The sequence below is a fragment of the Melopsittacus undulatus genome, chromosome Z (assembly GCF_012275295.1).
Source record: "Melopsittacus undulatus isolate bMelUnd1 chromosome Z, bMelUnd1.mat.Z, whole genome shotgun sequence".
Taxonomy (NCBI): domain Eukaryota; kingdom Metazoa; phylum Chordata; class Aves; order Psittaciformes; family Psittaculidae; genus Melopsittacus; species Melopsittacus undulatus.
Genome location: NC_047557.1, coordinates 103,186,026 through 103,203,143, shown reverse-complemented (window position 1 = coordinate 103,203,143; position 17,118 = coordinate 103,186,026).

Genomic DNA, 17,118 nt, shown 5'->3' with positions numbered 1-17,118 from the left:
CTTCTGTTTTCAGTTGCAGCCCCAATGTGCTGCATTTCACCTTCTCTTTCAGGCAATTCCTGTCTGCTCCAAACTGCATTAGTATCTGTATTTCTCATTCCTATGAGAGATAGTCCCTCTGTGTGTTGCCATTTGTATAAGAATTTCAAAAAACCCTCTTCAAGTCCTGTCTTACTAGAATCTAGAAACCCAAATGTGTGTTGTGGAGAAAAAACAGGGGAGAGGCCATCAGCAAAGGTCTTAAATAAAATGAGAAGTGAAAGAAAAAACTGTTCTCAGGATCCACCACCGAGCTGCTGTATTGCCTATGGGGTTGGCACGCCAAGGGAGAGGAGGCTCACTTGCCCACTGTAGGCAGTGCTACTGGTATTCCTCTATTAATGGAGTTATATGATAATAGTTACCAACCAATCCAAGAATGCCCAAACAGGAGGAACTAGAGACAAGGCCAGGCTGTAATGCTCTTATATGCAGGGATTTTTACCAGTACTGAGTCTTCTTTCCATTACAATGGCCTGCTGCAGCTGCAATGACACACTGCAGCTGTAATAACATGTTACAGCTGCAATAGCACACTGCAGTTGTAGTGGAAAACTGCAGCTGTAATGGCATGTAATAGCTGCAATAGCACCCTGCAGCTGTAATGGAACACTGCAGCTGTAACAGCACGCTACAGCTGTAATGACATGCTGCAGCTGCAATGGCACATTGCAGCTCTAATGGCATGCTACAGCTGTAATGACATGCTGTAGCTGTAATGACATGCTACAGCTGTAATGACATGCTGTAGCTGTAAAGGCATGCTGTAGCTGTAATGACATGCTACAGCTATAGCTATAATGACACGCTGTAGCTGTAATGGCATGCTGTAGCTGTAATGGCATGCTGCAGCTGTAATGACATGCTACAGCTGTAACGGGCATGCAGCACTTGTGATTTCACTCCATCAGTGATTCCTCAGTACCTGCACAGGAAAGTGTGTAAGAAAAGCTCTGGTGCAACTGAGAGTTAAGGGCCTCTGAAATGAGTGACTCCTGCTGTTCCTTTTAGAGTTTCTGATTAAAGTGTAGTTGCTGATCAGTAGCAGTTTTCAGCAAAAGCCATTTTTTCTCATCCATGTATTTCTGGTTTTCTCATGCCAGCGTTAATCAGGAAGTAACAGCTCAGCAATTCAATGATTTTGGACTTGGTGCTCATAGCCATCCCCGTTTGTAATGAAGCTGCTATTCCTCAGTTCCCAGTGCTCCTGTGGTTTGATTTTGGTAGAAAATATGGCTGTTGACTTACAACCCATTCATAGCAACAAATCGGGTGAGGCTGTAATTTGTCAGCTGTTCGCTGGGCATGGGATTTGTTTGGACTGTGTGATACACTAATTCCCACCCAGGCTCAGCAGGTAACAGTGCCAGGGGCAGTGCGAGGAGGCAGCAAGGGGCAAGGGCCCAGCAGAAGGGTCAGATGTGGTTCTGAAGAGGCTGTGGGGCAGTGATGAAGGACTGAGACGCATCAGGGTGGGATAAACACTGCCTGGGACTTGGGCAGTTCCCTGTGCAGTTACAACATGAGTGAATTCCAGACAAAGAATGGTAAAAGTTTCTTTCCCTACAGAGGCATTCAAGGAGAATGAATAAAGAAGAGAAATTGTCTTTTAGAATGGTGGGAGGGTTTCCAATATGCACAGCAATAGTTATGGCTTTATGTCAAGCAGTCATGGGGGCAAAGAAAGAGTTCTCTTCTATGAGATCTTTTCCTAAAGGATATGATAGATGAGTAAGGTGCACAGAAAGCTTCAATAGGATATACGTGAAAGTTCTCCCTGCAAGGGTTCATTGTAAAACAAATGTGCTGCTTTAAGGATAATGGCATGGTATTATTTATATAGACAGTTCCAACAGTTCCCAAAGAGGAGTAAATGCTGTAATCATACCTATAAAGGCCTGCCTGCTTGCTTGTACATTATTTGGCATTAATTTTAGTACAGAATAATTATCAAAGGAACATTTGGATTTATTATCTGTAAAGGCAGTTTTAAAAGAGGTATGAATTCAATACAGTAAGCATTCGCTCAGCAGTGTGAATCCAGAACAGAGTCGTTGTCTTTCACCCCTAAGTGATGCTGTGCCTGAGCATATGGAGATTTCATCACACATTCTGTTCACAGGTTGGAAAGCAGTAAATATTTGTGAAAGTGATAATCAGCTGCGAGCAGCGCTGATGGTCTGAAGACTTGGAAGTGAGTCCTAAAGTCAGCAATCCTGCATTGGAGGCTGAGAATTTGGCTTGGCTCTAAGGTCTTCCTGGGGGGACAAATGAGGCAGGAGGGTGGGATGTTCATCACTGGGAGCCTGAGTTACTGCTGCTCAGAGCAATGATCACCTGCAGTGAAATGTTCACCTAAAATTCCAGTGCTGCCATTTTTCAGCTTTTAAAAGTAAATGGCTTAGGAGATGGCACAAGGTGTCTGTACTGCTGCAGACCATAGGTTTTATTGGGCTATTTTTGATCTCACCGGACTAAAGTCTGCTCTTGGTGTGCTAGACAGCGGTGAAAGGAAGTGTCCTTTTCCATCTGTCCAAGCCAAGTCATTTATTTTGCTGTTCAGGATTGAAATATGCTTTATGCCCTCAACACATGAGGCTTGGCAGTGCTGTAATGGGCATTATACGATGCTAACCAGAAAAGCTGGAGCCAGAATCAATCCAGGTCACCCCACTTTCAGATAAGAGCAAGCCAGCAGAAGCACAACATCTCTTTGCCTCACACACTGGTGTTTGCTGGCACTCACACAGGAACTCATGTCACTAAGGAGACGCTGTAAGTGTTTTCAAATGCCTTTCAGATGACTTTTCAGCAATTGCTTCTCCTTCAGCAATCCCCAGAGCTTTGGGAAGAGCTCTAAGGAGAGGCAGTGGAGCCTGCTCTCCTCTTCCTCCTGCCACTGGCTGTCAGGTCATGAATCAGGATGGTTTTGAGCAAGACCAGATATTCTTCAGCCTGTGCAACTTCTGTATTTATTTACCTATGTATATATTTATTCAACAGGAGTGGTAGATGGACTGGGCTGGCAAACTTTGCCCCCTCAGGGTGAAAAGGGCCAGCACACTTGTAACAATAAAGAATGGCATTGAGCAAATCAAAACTGGCAAGTGCCTGGGACTCGAATTCTGTCTGGGACTTCCTCTAGTGATAGAATTACCTTTAAAACCCCATGGGGCATTGTAAGTTCTGAAGTAGGAGAAGAGTACAGCAGTTCTGAACAGCAGTGAGCAGCACTGCCAGCCAGACTGTGCTTTGAGGAGTTTCCCTTGAATGTGGAAGCAGAGGCAGGGATGTACCTGACACACCTGAACAGTGTTTTTGTTTCATGTCTTGAAATGACTGCTTAGAGACAAGCCTTGAAAACTGAGGGTTGTGGTGCTCACACAGCAGAGTGATTGGCAGAGGATCAGCTAACTCATCCCTTTTCTCTGTTCATGACTTGCTTACAAGCAGTGAGGAGTTTCCCAAGGGGGTGGTCCTCTGTGGGGAAATGTCTGCTTATCTGGGGCTTCTCTTTGTCAGTGGTGACCTCCGGGAGGCAAGAGCTGGGAGAAGTAGCTGAAACAAAGGAAAATCAGCAGAGACAATTCTGTAGATGGTGCTGTCATGAGCAAGATATTGGCATCTGTCCCTAAAAAGCAGAGTCAACAGGTGGATTTGGTCAACCAGCACAGAAATAATGTGAGCATGAAAGGGGAAGGGCTGAGGACAGTTTGCAGAGAGAATAGGGAAAGCAATAGTTAGAGAGCTTACTGGGATGGAAAGGTAAGAGCTAAAGGAAAGTTTAGAGATGGACCAAGCAGAGAAAGTACAAGAACAGAGCTGGTTCAGTGAAGAGAACAGGACTCATGGCACCACAAAAAGAGGTGTCAGGCCAGGTTTACCATGCTGCTGTGGCCACTCTGACTTACACCAGGGGAGACCTTATCCCAGATCTTGCAGAGGGGTGGCTGGGCTGGGCTGGCTGCAATGTCCCTGTGGTCAGTGAGCACCAGTACCTGAGGCGGGAGGCACAGAGGATCCAGTCTCCAGCTCTGTGCTGGAGGTCAGAATTAGAGGACCATCATTTTTCCTTCTGGCTTTAAAATCTATTAACAGCTATTTTATGATGCTGGTAATTTATCATTGTACCGCAGCCTGCAAGACCAGGACCACCACGATATACTTCATAGTTAATTTATTTCCATTAGCTCACAGCTAAACTTAATTTAAAAGAATCTCTAAAAAGTTGATTATAAAGCAGAAAACCAAAATGCTTTCCATTGTAGAACTACTTGGGGGGTGGGGAGGAATTTCTAGAGCAGTGAGTTGGTGTGGTGTCTTGGGTGCAGAAGTCTGACACATGGTTGTGGCATGGTTGTGGCACTGGTACCCTGTCTATGGTGGGGCTTGGCCTACAGAGCCCTGTTCAACACTATCCAGCACCTTCAAAGGGAAAAAGATGTCTCTGGATCTGATGGGAAAGCAACAGACAACACAGCTACTCCAGCTCCAAACACAGCAGCTACACCAACCCCAGTGACAAGTACAGAAGCTACTCAGACTCTGACTACAACAGATGCTGCAGCCACTCCTACCACAGTGATAATCACTGCAGATAAACCAGAGGAAAAGCAAACAAAAGGCACAAAAAGCAACCCATACAGTGAAGAAAGATGAAGAACCAATGCACTTACTACATGGGACAGCATCTGAACAAGACTTACTATTATGCAGATCAGAGGAAGAAGAAGAGGTGAGTTCTCAAACCTGGACCTCAACCGAGCCATGGAATATGTGAAAAGATTTCACCCATCATCCAGGGGAGCTCATCATCACCTGACCCAAACTAGCCAAAGGGGTATTCCTTATCACAGCACATCATGCCCAGTATATAAACTGGGGGCAGTTACCCAGAAGGGTTAGATCACTGCTCAGGTTGGGCTGGGTGTCGGTCGGTGGGTGGTGAGTGGTTGTATTCTATTCCTTTGTTATTTCCTTTATTATTATTATTATTGGTGGTAGCAGTAGTGATTTGTGTTATACCTTAGTTACTGGACTGTTCTTATCCCAACCTGTAGGAGTTGCATTCTTTCCATTCTCCTCCCCATCCCTCCACAAGCCGGGGAGGAAGAAGGCAGGGCAGTGAGCAAGTGGCTGTGTGGTTCTGGGTTACTGGCTGGGCTTAACCATAACAGTTCTTTGGGGAGTACCCCACATCTCCCAGGAAATGATAGGGAAGATTAACAAGTGTGCCCAGGCAGAGGTATGCTGAAGGCTTCTTCAGCATGACTCTCCTAATGGCTGGAGCTTTGCTAATGAAACTCCTTTTGCAGCAGGGACTGGTAGGAAGTTTAGTTTCTCTTTGTCTTTCTGGTGAGGAATATTAACTGTTCCTGAAAACAAAGCGTGTCCTGGCTCTTCTGCAGACCTGTCAGTGCTGTACCACACCTGTCAGTGCTGTGCCACACTGTCCACTGGTCCACATCATCCCTTGTGTGCAGAGACAGCATTCTGCTGATGTAAATAAGGGTGACTTGCTCTGTAACAGTGTGGAGGGGGATGGAGACAGTCTTGGTGGAGGACAATGGAATGGTTGCACCATTTTTCCATATTGGTTCTACAGTTCAGTCTCTTTCTGCCCTTTTTACCTTTTCTCCTGCCATGACCTTGCTGCAACATGGGGAAAAGGGATCCTTGAGGAAGTGGCCTGGTCACTTCTCCAGCTTAGCTGCTCTTCTCCAAGTGCTTCCAGGAGCTGAATGGTTTTAGCTCCTGGTCAAATCTCACTCCACACACATGGCAAGATTGTCTCAAAGAGGATGGGGGACTTCTAATTATGATAAAGGAAGAAGTTAATGTTTTTTCCATTTGCATACATTACACTGATTCTTTTTTCCTGAGAATTTAATCATCTATAAAAATTAAGTCAAATAATCCTCTTGTCACTATAAAAATAATTACCATAGCTTTTTGAAAAGAACATAGGAAATAAAAGATTTTTAACCCCCAAACCCTCAGCTTTTCTTTTCAGCATTATTTTAATGAGCACAAATAGCGTTAGATTTAAAACTGCAATTAAGATGAAAGTGCAGAAATTACCAGCTTTATTTTTGTACAGTATATGCTGGTGGTGCTGCTGCTAATAGGTTCCACAGGCACTAGGACTGATCGATCTCACACCAGATAAAATTAGGTTTTCTGTTAGGCAGATGTTTTTTAAAAAAGCTAAAAATCAGAGTGAATAAAACCTCCTTGTTTTTCAAGGCTAAGAACTCCAGAGAAGAGGAATCAGCTCCTCTAGGTCTTGTCTCACCACTGAACATCCCTTCCCTGCTCTGTCACCCACCCAGGCTCTGTCTCCAGCCCTAGCTGCCTGGCTGATGCACCAGGCACAGGAAGAGTCCCACTGAAGAGGAGGCAGTGACCCTGACTCAGCAGAACCCCTTTGCCTCTGTCAGGAGCAGCAGCACTGGGTTTAGTAGTTTTTCTTGTCAGAATTACTTATATTCTTGTGCTTTTTGACACAGAGCTATTACCCAAACTTACTTCATGTCAGCTTGTGACCATTACAAAACACAGACTGAGCTAACCTGATTACTGATTGCCAGGACACAGAGGGCCAATCCCTGCTGCATGGATGGAACTACTCCCTCTGCATAGGTATTTTCTGCATCAGGACCATAAGCCCTTAACAGAGCTTCCCAGCACAACTCCCAGTGGGAACAAATAGGGCTGATACAGCTGTTACTGGCATCAGTCAAGCAAGAACTTGCTTTCCAGTGTCGGGATGTCTTGGCTTATTCCCCAGCCATGGCTAATGATGTCTGCAGCACTGTCTGTGCAGCTCTGGGATTTGTTAGCCTGCTTGTTTGTTCCTAGCAGGAGCTTCAGCAGGAGCTGGGAGCGTGAAGCATCACACAGATATGTAAAGGGAGACAGAGCCTTTTGTAATCTCTTGTAGCTCTTTCCAGTACATCCATTTGCTTGACACTGATGCTGTTGTATATGTTAACCAAACACACACACACACAGAGAACCCTGTCCTGAAGACTTGGCTTATTAAGTGTCTGAAAAAGAAATTCCAGATGTTCCCTGTAGGTATTTGAACTCTTCTAATGTAAATTTGAATTTTAGATCCGAAATCAGAGAGCATAGTTCCCTGACCTGGAGGAGGAAGTTTAATGATCACATTGATGCCAGCCAGCAGAAGCTCTCCTGAAATATTTTCACATTCAGATGATGACAGCTTTGTACTCCAGTTACTTTTAAGATATTCCTAAGCCTCATTCTGCAGATTTATTAAAGTGAAGGATGAGTGACAATATCCACATTGCTTTTTTTGGAGAAAATTCTCTAAATTTAGAAGCAAATTTTCCTGCTTCTTATACCATCGTCCAGCATCTCATATGATTTTCTGTTTGTGTGGTATCACTGATTTCGTGACCTGAGAGCCCTTTTATACCATTCCCATCCATCACAGACTCGAAACATTATGCTTGTGTGTGTGTTTTACTCCTTTATGTTTAACTAGACTTACACAAATGAATACTGACTTCAGGTCTAATGCCCGATTTACACAGATGTAGATGGGTCATTATGCCTTTAATCTTCAAGTATGGTCGGTATAATTAAAAGGCATTTGTGCTTTTTAGCCACACAATTGCATATGGCTTTTTAAAAGAACGATCCTCTGGAAGGATTTTTCCCCACTAATGAACATAATGATTGAACATCATATACAGAGTCACTCTGCAGGCGAGGGAGTCATATTCTTGTAAGGGGAGGTCTCAGATGCGTTACTAGCTCATGGGCTGAACATAGCCTTGTTACCAGACAGACCTGGGTCCTGCTGACTGTTCTGACATGCAGTCCTCTCTTTTGGGTGATTGAGGGAATGTGCAGAAGGACAGATGTATAATAGTCAATGCATAGAACATTCCTCATTTGTGTAATCTCTCCCAAAAGTACAAACTTTCCTAAAAATACTTTAATGCCATAAAAAGAGTTCCACTTCCTGGGTAAAAGCAGAAGCAGCTTAAAAATGTCAATGATTTTTTGTAAAATATTCTGAGTCATTTGTATGCTGGCTTTCTACTTGATGCACTGTGACACTGCAAGGTACCTTGTCATGCTCAAAAGTTGACATAAGGTTCTACTGAAAACACTGCAAGGCTCTGCACAGAGAAGAACAGTCACCCAAGTAGCTAGTGAGTGTCCTGTGGCTTCAAACACAGGTATCTTTGGTGCTCCAATACTATTAGAGTTTCAGGAGACAAGAATCTAGCCCATAATATTCATATCCTCTATAAGTATCATGGGGGAAAAAGGAACCAGAGCTGAAGGAACAAAAGGTGCCCCCAAGGGAAAGAGGGATGTTGGGCAGCACACATGTGCTGTGTACCAGCCTGGCTGCTGATGCTAGACCAAGGGAGCAGGGTCCTGTGCACAGGGACAGGACGAGCACTGCTGGCTCCTGTGGTCTCCTGTCACAGGCAATGGTTTTGACAGGGTCACTCACAGTGTAGAGATGCACTGAGTACACTGCAAAGTACCCCAAGTGCAGCCTGCCAGTCCCTCAGGTAGTGCAGAGGGGTAACCTCACCATAGCACTGCTGCCACCAGATCTGTCAGCACATGCAGTAAGACAAAATGAGGGATAATCCTTAAAAACAATAAGTTTTGATATAAGAAGTGGGCTGGTTTTGAGGTATTATCTTTCTTCTTTGTGCAAACTTGATATCTAAATTGTGACTTCATCAGGGAAGGCTGTACTTTCAGATACTGCCTTTTGTTTTCAAACAAGATCTCAAGATTTCCTGCCTGGCTTTTCTGAAGCCTTTGAAATTGGATCTGAGTTTCACATGGAACCAGAAATACTGCTTATATACATACACATATATATATATATATAAAGGGTTTAAAACCTCTCCCAGTGACCAAATCCTTTGCTTCCTTTGATAAGGAAACACTTCTTTCTGCTAGCAGTTTACTACCATTTTCATGCTTTGTAAATCTAAGCTATAATTTATCTCCCCATTTGTGCTTATATCCAAAGGTGTTAAAGTTGAGCTACAGTAAAATTAATTGAGTCATGCAACACAACACTGTTTTTCTTCCATCGCTGGTGTTTGCATTGCCACCGAGGGAGGGAAAGAGATGGAAGGGGAGATGTCTGAATGCTGTGGTAGTCAAGGTACTTGTTTCCTTCACTGATACAGCAATTCTTTCAATTTCTAAGTGGAGCAGGAGCTGGCTTGGAGCTTCGGCTGTGAATACAGCACACATGGCTGCATTAGGACCAGAGTCAGCATCGCGTTCTGTGGGCACCAAGTCTGGGAACTGGTGCTTTATGATCCTGTTTAGGGGAGGCTGAGCCAAATCTAAATAAGCAAAAGGTTTTTATGTTCTGAAACCAAACCTTTGGAGAATCTTATACATACTGTACTAATAAGAAGTGCAGTTAAAATGACTCTGAAGATTTACACAGACACATAAACACATATAGATGCAAATCAGTGGAAGAGGGGAGGTAGATTTATATGTGAATACAAGAAGGAAAATTTAAACACAGTTGGACTGCTATAGCCAGAAAATTAATTGTTACTCTATTTTTCTGCCAAACACAGAACATGCATCTCATTTTTACTTGTCTCCTGAGCCACGGATATACGAGTAAATAGATGTGATAAGAGGTCAGAGGTTTAAGCTCCACAGTGAAACAATAAAACACACAGAACTAATTGTCCTGAGACCTTTTGTATCTCTTAAGGACAAATAAGACAACTTCACTGTGGTAATTGAGATTTAATCCTGCCTCATGGAGTTCAGGACATCCTGCCCTTTCCCTGCCCCATGAAGGACCAGATTTCTTCCTTCCCTAAACATTGATGCACTCTCGACTCAAGCACTTTCCAGGCAGGACAGGAGGATAGAGCACACCAGTGCTGACAATGATGCTGGTAAACCTCAGATAATTTACAGGTCTATCCATCTTAATGAACAGCCTCCAAACTTTTATTTCTCTCTGGAGGCCTGTTGTTCTCTCAAAACCTAATCTAATAAATCCTATTCCTCTGCCAGAAATGACAAAACCACAGGGAAAAAAGGCAATGCTGTGAAAAGAGTAAAGGACCGAAGTGCATGAGAGTATCTGGGGCTGTGAGAACCTCTGAGAACCTGCCCTCCCTGCAGACAGACTCACCTCATCTGCAGAGACTCCAGAGATGACCTCTGAAAATCAGCATCTGACTCTTCCACTGCCCTGCTTGTGAGGTGGGCTGATGCCAACCTCATGAAGTTTAACCATGCCAAGTGCAAGGTCCTACACCTGGGTCAGAGCAATCCCAGGCACAGCTACAGGTTGGGCAGAGAAGAGATTCAGAGCAGCCCAAGGAGAAGGACTTGGGGGTGTTGGTCAATGACAAAATGAACATGAGCCAGCTTCAGTGTGTGCTCACAGCCCAGAAAGCAACCGTATCCTGGGCTGCATCAAAAGGAGCGTGACCAGCAGGTCAAAGGAGGTGATCCTGCCCCTCTGCTCTGCTCTCGTGAGACCTCACTTGGAGTATTGTGTGCAGTTCTGGTGTCCTCAACATAAAAAGGTCATGGAACTGTTGGAACAAGTCCAGAGGAGGCCACGAGGATGATCAGGGGACTGGAGCACCTCCTGTATGGAGACAGGCTGAGAAAGTTGGGGCTGTTCAGCCTGGAGAAGAGAAGGCTGCATGGAGACCTCATAGCAGCCTTCCAGTATCTGAAGGTGGCCCTACAGGGATGGTGGGGATGGACTGTTCATTAGGGACTGCAGTGACAGGACAAGGGGTTATGTGTTCAAACTTAAACAGGGGAAGTTTAGATTGGATATAAGGAAGAAATTCTTTCCTGTTAGGGTGCTGAGGCACTGGAATGGGCTGCCCAGGGAGGTGGTGAATGCTCCATCCCTGGCAGTGTTCAAGGCCAGGTTGGATGAAGCCTTGGGTGATATGGTTTAGTGTGAGGTGTCCCTGCCCATGGCAGGGGGGTTGGAACTTGATGATAGTAAGGTTCTTTCCAACCCTAAATATTCTCTTATTCCAGAATTCTATGAGATATGTATATATACATATATGTGTGTATATATATATATATATATATACACATACACATGACACCTCTGTGCAACGAACACAAAATTTCTCCTATTTTCCCTTTCCATTTTCTTTTCCTTTGTGGTCATATTACTTAAATTAAATTTCAACATTACCATACAGCATTTCACTTACTCTATTCAGTGTTGGAGTGGTGCAATATTGAGACAAAGTTACAGTGATCTGAAGTCAAGAAGCTTTTTATCTGTTTTTGAGGGCTGCTCAGCCTTGGTGGGAATCATGCAGAAGGTATATCCTCCGGAAATGGAGCAGACATTTCACTGCAGCCCATTTATTCCTCTTTCTTTGTATGTAAGTCCTCTTTTCACCTTAATAAACAGAAGAATTAATGAAAGCTTTTTTTGGCACCATGGCTGTTACTTTTATATAGCCATCAAAAGGAAATGTGAACAGGATTGACAATTTTGTTTATCTTTGTGATCGAAATGCGAAGTAAAGAATTTGTAGCAAGTTGTGTGCACATCGTAATGAAAGGGCAGCAAGAAGCCCTTTGCCAGCCAGCGCAATATATTTACTTCTTTTCAAAATCAACCTCTCATTGTGCGCCTGCAAATGTGCCTGCTCTGAATATGCATTCAAAGAGAAAGAAAACAGGACAACTTTGAAAGGGTATTGCACAGAAATTGCAAGGAGTACTTATAATTATCTGGAAGCTTTGTCACATTGGGCACTGTCTGTCTGTGCATTTCAATGGAGTGTAAAAAGCCCCCAGCCAATGGCCATGCAGAAGGGACGCCCGTGTGGGGCCAGCAAGGTCTCCTCTTGCTCACAGCAGTACTTGTGTGTGTTGGCCAAGGGAAGGCAGCGCTGCCTGCAGAGGCTCTCCATGCCACTCCAAGCTGGTAGTTCTATAGCATGCTGTTCACGGAACAGGTTCCCACCACTGCTGCTCTTTGTCCTGGAGATAAGACAAGACAGTCTCTGCACAGAAGAGTGTTAAACTGAAGATTCACAAACCTCCAGTCCAAAGGCAGGGGTAAAATCAAAACCATTGCAGAACCCAAGATAAAAAGGGGTTTTGGCACTCAGCAGCATTAGCAAATCCTGTCACAACACCTTCCTTCCCTCTGCCTCTTGCACAGGCAAACGTAGCAACAGAACCAGTCCTTCAGTAGGAACATACTGTGTTTCCTGTGCTTTCTGTCTGACGTTTCACTGGATTTAGGAAAACCTGACAAATGTAACAACCCTTAAAGTGTGTAATAACAGCGACAACAGAATCACGTGCTCTGTGCTGGAGCACACAGGTACATGCAGCCAATGAAGAAACAATACAGTTTCTGACTCACGAAACAGAGATTGAACAATCTGGTCAGAGTTTAACTCTTCATTGTTCACTCATTAGCTGTGCTGCAGCATCAACTCCTCTTCAGCTGGAGTGCAATGGCAAAGCACAGGGCACAGGCCAAGGGCTCGCTGAAGGCCACATTTAGCACAGGTCCTTCCTTCATAAACTAGGAGGGTAGGAGTAAGTCTGTGTGGAATATTATAAACACATATGTGTACAATACAACTGAACAGCGCATGTGGTTACAGCCCAAACACCTGCACAGGGGTCTGCAAGAAAACCTGTGTCAAAAGAGCAGCTTGTGTTTTCTACCCAAGTAAGCCACATTTTCAAGAGCACTCATGTGAACATTTTAGGCTTAGCTTAACCTCACCTGCTAGTCAAGGAGTCTGGAAAGCAATCAGCTATTGTTCAAGGAAAGACTACTGCCCAAAAGACTGAATTCCTTGTTGCTGGATATACAGATAGATCCAAGAATAGCCAAAACAATGACCAAAAGTAGCCTGCAAGAAAAGCTAAATAAAGATAACAGGATTTTCCTTCTCATGGCACCTGTGCCCTTTCTGCAGGGCCATGCTATAACATGGGAATTACTTAAAACATTAATTAATATGGTTTCTTCAAGCCATGACTGCTATCACTAACTTCAGACCTCTGTTTTCCAGAGATATGCTTTTGACCTAATGGTATCATATTGACAGAGAAACTATATGCAACTGAAGAGTTTCCTAATATGAGAAACACTGCTTGTTGTTACCAGGGATTTCAGTGATCATCAGTTAATCTGTGATTCAGTGCAAGGCACTTCACCAGTGTCATTAACCAACCAGTCCTATCTGTTTAACTTTGCATTTGTCATCCACAAAACAAGGCCATGAAGCTGGACTTCAAAAGACACTCTCCCTGAGAGGAGAAAGTATTTTGTACTTCATAAGCATAAAGCAAAACATCATAACCAGCAGTGAAGAATCACAGAATCCCAGAGTGGTTTGGATTTGAAGGGACCTTAAAGCTCCTCCAGCTCCAACACCTGCCACAGACAGGGACCACTTCCACTGGAGCAGCTGCTCCAAGCCCCTGTGTCCAACCTGGCCTTGAGCACTGCCAGGGATGGGGCAGCCACAGCTTCTCTGGGCACCCTGTGCCAGCGCCTCAGCACCCTCACAGTGAACAGCTTCTGCCTAAGATCTAACCTGAACTTTGCCTGTTTCAGTTTGAATCCATCACCCCTTGTCCTGTCACTGTAGTCCCTGATGAAGTCCTTCCCCAGCATTCTTGGAGGCTCCCTTCAGATACTGGAAGCTGCTCTGAGGTCTTCACACAGCTGCTCTTCTCCTCACCCATAAGATAAAATAACACTCTGTCAGGCAGATAATGTAATGCTGATCATCAGTATGAGATTAGCCATGGTAAATTACACTTTGGAGTTTCCCCTTCAAAGCCATCTTTGTAATTTTGGGGGTTGTGTTTGTAGCAAAAGCCACATGTGCCATTTAGGAAAAACACACACATTTTGGTGAGTTTTGGCCTTCAGGAGCAGGTGTCAGGCACATCCAGGTCAGGAGTGTGAAGCAGCCTCCGTTCAGTGCAGCCATTATCCACACAGGGGTGGCTTTTGTCCCTGTTGTCCTGGTGCCAAGAAAGCCAGGGGTGCTCTGCCCCATGTGCCACAGGCTGCAGAGCTGGTGCCATCATGCCCAGGGGTGCACACATGCTTCTGGCAGTTCTCCCCATCTGTCAGAGCAACCGCCTGGGCAATGGCTTGTTCTGAGGTGCAAAGCACAGCTCAGAGAGGCTTTATTGCTAAGAGAGATGCAATGAAAGTAGACAAACAGAATCATCACCTGTAGAGCTTTCAAACACAGAATAATAATGCTGTGAAAACAAGGCAGAACTTCCACATGGGGAGGCTTAAGTCAGAAGCACTGGAACAGACTGGGAGTGCACACACAGCTGTGAGGAAAATACTGATTTTGTTGGGGTAGAAAACGCTAATCAGTGCTTGGTGTTCCCGTGCTGACAGTACTGTGTCTGAATCCATTCTGGTTATCCCTGCAGCTAATGTCTTCACAACTGCTTCCTGTTTTCCTCTGACAACATAACCTCCACAGTAGAAAACAGTGAGTGCCAGCAGGACAGCTGCTGAATGCCAAAAACTCGAAGGGAAAACATGTACTGTGGTCAACTTTCTACAGGATTATGAGGATTATCTCCTAAAAAAAAAGGTCAAAATAAAGCAGACCTGAATTGTGCAAATGGCAAAGTCTAACTAGCAGTGTGGTCAATTTAAACAAATACCTATTTTTACATGGCAGATTAATCTCAGATTAGTGAATTAAAAGCCTTAATGTTGAACGAGCTGTAAATAGTGGAATTCTAGCGTTTATACTGAGTTGTTACTGTTTATTTCAAACACCTTTCTGCTCAGTGATATTATTTATTCTGTGGCTTTACCTTCTACCTGTTGGTTGCAGGATGCTGAGGGCATGTGCTGCCCTGAGTTGTGTGTCCCTGAGGCTGGGATGGAGTCTTGGCTCAGATGGGTGAGAGCTGTGGCTCCCCAGCACCAAGGACTGCTCATCGGGTGCTCAACCTACTGAAATACCCACAGATGGCACCTGGTAGCCTGAGTCCTAGAGACACAACTTCATCTGGTGAAGCCCAGGTACCTGCCTCTGTGTTTGCATGTTTGCCTGCACTAAATGGGCACGGCTGAATTACAGCTTGGCTTGTGGCGACATCTCCCCAGGTCTCCTGGTGCCACAATCTCTTTAGAAATTAGGAGAATAGGAGAGGCTCCTATTCTGGGGTCATTTGTGACAAAGCAAGTGACTGAAATCCCATCACTTCTTGAAATGTTATTGGTCCTTTCGGGCTCTGCAACACTTTGCCTTTTGGGAAAAATTATTTTAGGCTTGTGTACTACAAGAAAATGACCCAAGAGAAAATTCATCCTGGCAGGAGTGAGCTCTGACCTTCCCAACCACAAGTCTGGTTCCATGTTTCTCTTTATTTCAGATAAAGAAAAGTAATATCAGCAATTAAGTCAGAGCATCTAATTCATCTGTACAGCATGAGGTCAGGTGTTCCAGCTGATAAATGAAGACAGCGAGTTATTAGCCTAGTTTTGGCAGAATTATTAAGAGCATGTTTATATTCAGGCTCATTAAGGGAGACATCTTAAACCATAAGCATCTAAAATTAATGGATGCTTTCTGAAATTGTTGGCTTCACTGAGCTGTGTTGCATTGTTGTGTTAAGTGGCAGGTTTCAATGGTTTAAGCAGAGAGCAGCTGCAGATAATTCCTTAAGAAATTAAAATAGTCTTGATCTGTAAAGGAAAATGAATTGAATACTCAGCAGCCTTCCTGTGCGTCAGCCGTCAGGATGGTGAGTTTTAGGCACATGGTGTGTGTGCCTAATACGATTTTCCATTCAGTGTGTGTTTTATATAAGGCATAACATTCTGTTCTACTTGAAATTTACTTTTTCTTGCATTCTGCTCTTTTATTTTTAGTATGAACTGGAAAGGCAGAGCTCCTGTGCACTTTCTGGTTGCACTGATTTAACAAAGGTCATGATTTTGGCTATATCAACAGCCAGATTCACACTGTCAACACCTATTCTCCTGCTACCTCTCTCATTGGCGTGCTACGTACTTAAATCCCTGACTGACAGCTGCTGTAACTTGTCTCTGTTGGGAGTATTCCCCTATGTTCTCACAGCTTAAGTAGCATTTATAAAGGTATTTAGTATAGAAAAAATCATATAAATTATTTAAAGCACAACTCTGCATATTGACTATTTACATAGAGAGAAAAAGAGATCTATATCAAATAAAATTTTATGTTAAAACGTTATTAAAACAATTAGTCCTAGCAAAAGGCCCACAGGTGAGTGCAGGAAGAAGGAAAAAGAGTAGAAAAAGAGAAAGAAAAAGTGAAAGAAAAAATAAAAATTAACCAGTGCTTCATAAGAGAACTTATTTCCCCACCTCTTGTTAACCAGACTTTATTTGCTTAATGTCTGTGATGTTGCAGTAATTATGCTAATTCTCCAGTCATTCACTGAGTCTCTCTTGAAAAACTGGATAGATGTGACTCGAATTTGTAATTCTTTTGATTTTCTAGCCTTACATTAGTGGAGAGCCCAGCATGACATGACCCTGGCAGTGCAAAGAGGAGAAACGAAAGCAGAAACCATCTCAGCTCTTTTGAAAAGCTAAGCAAAGTCTCCAGTTCCACACACGGAAAATGTGTCTTTTTCTCCAACATCTTGCACATTGTCTCATCTCCTGGTCCTCTGTACTCAGAGGGGCAGATGCTGAGGCACTTGCAGTGCAGTGCACACAGAAGCACTTGAGGCCTGAGTGTTTGAGAGGCTGCTGCAGACCTTGTCTGACTGTTGGTTTCTTATATGGATTGTTTTCCATATGAGGTGCTGGGAGTTCTTGAAGGTCAATATATGTTAGTTTGCCTGGGGGGGGGTATTACCAGTTCTGGAGCCCAGTGGGAAACAAAGTGCTGCCCCACTCAGTGGTGTTCTCTCTTGGACTACATGTTCCTTCATTCAGTAACAGTTTTATTAGCATTCTTTTTAAGTCTTATTGATAATATTTTGGCTTTGATTCCCCATTAATTATACTGCCTTAAGGAGGTGATG